A 3,781-nucleotide genomic window follows, 5' to 3' on the forward strand; every position below is an offset into this window, starting at 1 on the left:
AGTGATCTATACCATATTCAGAAAATTGGACCTATAGTAGCACCATAAAAGGCACTTCAAAAAGGAGGATTACCTCACAACTTAACAACTAAAACATGTAACAAGTCCAAGTTACCTAATTCTTTGCTGTTTTTTCAATTTACCTATGCCTTCTATATGTGTTTCATGTACATATTTAGTACTCGAGCCATAAAGATCTTATCTGTTTATTTGGCAGAACAACAGATAGGCTTATGTTCTTCTTGCAATTTCTGCCGTAGGCAAAGGATCTCTCTTGGGCTTTGGCAGTGAGCAACAACATAACCATCATTGCATCCCTCACTGCAAAATCGCTCTTCATTCACATAAATAACCTGCAGACTCTCTCTCTTCATCTCTTCTATCCACATTCCCATTGCTACATCCTCCAGTTTGAACATCTGCATTCATCATTGCCTATTCACTTTAACACCATCATAAAGTTATGCATGACATGGTCTACATTATGTAATGCAATAACTGATGAGTGATTGGGAGATGTTCAAAGTTATTATGTGAATTTGACTTTAAATATTGAAACAGAAGTATTTATGCTTCCATCATAACTTAAAAGGGAAGGAAATTAATTTATTTGAGCTTGCACAATGTGATTTTATTTTCAAAAGATACGTTAACATGCTAATGGCCCTGTAATCAAAAGAGAATGGTCCTACTGCGACAATAAGACTTTTCAATGATTCAAGAAAGTATTTTCTATGTGAAGATTACAAGGAAATGGACAGGAAAACAACAGCTCAAAATTTATTAAATTTAGAGATGTATATCAAATGATAGTCTCATGTATTCATACCTTCAAATGACCATTTTTGTGTCTCCTATAAACAGCTTTCACAATGTCATTTGATACCACATAGCGAGGACCATGTGCCCATGGCGGGTAATAATTATGAGGCCATTCCTTTACTCAAGGGAAATTAAAGAACAAGCAGCACGTAAGGCAACACATGCTACAGAAAAGTGAAAAAAAAAACTAGTAAATCAACAGATATTTTGCAAAAAGTTACCTCCAGGCTGATGTACCATTTACTGTTAGCATTCCTGTGAGGCTGGGAATTATAGGTGATCAAACCATAAAGAAGCCCATTTGTCACATTTGTTTTAGTCAAAGAAGCAAGAACTTCATCTACTCGAACAAATGCATCATCGTCTGTTTTCATGACATACTTGGCCGAAACAATTTCTGCCTGTCAAAAAGACAAAATGAGCAAACAAAAAACCACATTCTACATACACAAATAAGTGAAAACTTACCCCAAAAATACAGATTGCTATAGTCTTCCATGTTATAAGGCTATAATAGTCGACAAAAGGCAACAGCTGAATGTCTCCGTATGTTTGTAGCTCATCTCCGAGTTGTTCATTGACCATCTGGTTCTTGTGCTACAAAACATGATTTCATTCAAATTTATACTTTATCTGGGTTAATCATGAGACTCAGACTATAGCTTTTTAGGATAAAACTGAATAGATATCATAATCAGTCCAAGAAAATTGCACATGATGTATGGAAGGAAGCCCAATCAACAATGAAAACAACTTGAACATCTTGTCTAGCATGATGAAATTAGATGAACCATAATAGCACTAACCAGATCAACAAAAAAGCGCACTGCAACCTCTCCTGTCTTTACTGCTGGGTATTGCATCAATGTTCTATGAACAGCCATCCTGCGCTCAAAATTATTGGCAGAAGAAAACGCACCAACAAAGAGATCTAGTGGCTGGTGCGGCACCAGTTGAGCTGATTTCAGTGACTCCAAATCAACAATGTGTTCTGATTCCTCAAATGAGGGTAATCCACTCGCCAGTACCGCTATTAATTTCAAGTCTCCAGATATCCTTACTTCACTAATGAGCCATGGGTCCAAACTCTATAGACATCACATGAAAAGAATGAGCAAAAGCAAGTATACATTCCAATAAAATGATAGAAATGCTAACTAAGAGGAAAACAGTAGAAATACTTCACGATAAGCGAAAGATGTTATGTGCTTTCCATCAACTGTCATCTGAATCCCTTCCTCTCCCACACTAAGTGTCATAACAGACAAGTACCCTTGCTTAAATGGGAAATACCTTCTAACTCTAGATCTGTTCTTAGACAAGTACCCTTCCTCTCCCACACTAAGTGTCATCAACTGTCATCTGAATCCCTTCCTCTCCCACACTAAGTGTCATAACAGAAATGTTTGAGGATCCGCTAAACTTATAATCTTTACCCACCAATTCATTGCACTGGTTCAACTTATCAACTGCTCTACATGAGAAAAAGGAAGCTCAGAACTGAGAAATATATATAAAAATAGTGCATACCTCTTTACATTTATAGGCCGGAATAGAGAAATATCCAATAATATGCCTTGATCATAGTTTATTATATATGGCTCAAAACTAGGAGCAGGCTACAAATGTAAGATAAATCTATATCAATTAATTCCTTCTTAATCTCATAATTTCTTTAAGGAGACTAAAATGAAAAGTTTCAGTTCATTTTCTATTCATTACCATATATGTCATTTCAAATATTGAAGCTTGAATATTTTCCCATGTATTAGTAGTATTTCACTGAAAGAATAAGGAAAAAGACTAGGAGAGAAGCAAGAACATCAAGTTAAAAATTCCTATATGCCCAAAGACATTAACATTTCTACTTGAGAAATTGGAATACTTTGATGGTAAAGAATGATACAAAACATTAATGTTTGGTGCAGTGGTAATAAGAAGAGATGAAAAATTCAATACCTTTCTTGTTATCTTCAGGAACAGATGAAGGGCACTGCTCCTCTTCCCCCCAATCATGGTTTGTTGTCCATGTGTTTTGAACAATCACAGGATCCTCAGTTAACTTATCACCTAGAAGTCGAACATTATAATGCAGAATAATGGGAGGCTGAGGCTCTCCTGAGAGTGGTTCCCCTAATAAGTCAATCTGGAAACTACCAAGAAGACCATTAGGAATGCCTATTATTGTAATTGCAGTACCCTGAATAAAGCCACAAGGAATCCGTAACTTATAACCATCATCTCCAAATTCTGTGTCATTCATTATGTTGAGAAAATAAGGGCATTTTTTCTCTTTCACATCATGAAGCGAACTTTTATTCGCATTTCCTTGTTCCCTCTTCATAAAATAGTCCACGAGGCTTTCCCAGGCACCTTGAGCTTTCGTAATAACCCCCATTGCATTAGTAAGACCTTGTGAATAGTTTACCAAGTGCCTCATATGGTGCCATGTCAGTAATGAATTCTGAATTTCATAGGAAAAGTTCCTTCTGATAAAGAGACTAGATACTACCGTTCCTGTAGAAACCACATGACTAGCAGAATTTGGGCTATAAAATGCAGGTGAAGGTCCAAGATCAGTCAATTCAAGAGGATTAGATAAATTCATACCAATCGGATTCAACAATGTTCTCCCTAAAACGATTTTTCATCATACATGCTCTTAGAACCATCAGCACAAAAAGAAACACAATAAGAACACTCAGAAGCCCTTTCTTCATTTTTGCTTAATTGACCTTCGCTGAAATCAATGATGGTTACATTCCCAAAGGCGTCTCTAAAAAATCAGAGGCCTATAAATAGGGAGAGAGGAGGGTATATAGGAAATGCATTGAGCTTGAGCAACAATCTCCTAACCTGAACCAAAATCAAGTGTAAGTTTTCCAATCAACCAATCCGACTCATTTGAGACCGAAAGATTCAAACTACAGAAATACATTAACTTAATGATGAGAATGCA

The 3,781-nt window shown here is 36.3% G+C and overlaps 1 pseudogene; it reads right to left on the minus strand.

Moving 5' to 3' along the window:
* Positions 1–206: 206 nt before the first annotated feature.
* Positions 207–3,542, minus strand: LOC136208045 (beta-1,3-galactosyltransferase GALT1-like; annotated as a pseudogene).
* Between the last annotated feature and the right edge of the window lie 239 nt (positions 3,543–3,781).

This window comes from Euphorbia lathyris, chromosome 10 (genome assembly GCF_963576675.1).
Source record: "Euphorbia lathyris chromosome 10, ddEupLath1.1, whole genome shotgun sequence".
NCBI classification, from domain to species: Eukaryota; Viridiplantae; Streptophyta; class Magnoliopsida; order Malpighiales; family Euphorbiaceae; genus Euphorbia; species Euphorbia lathyris.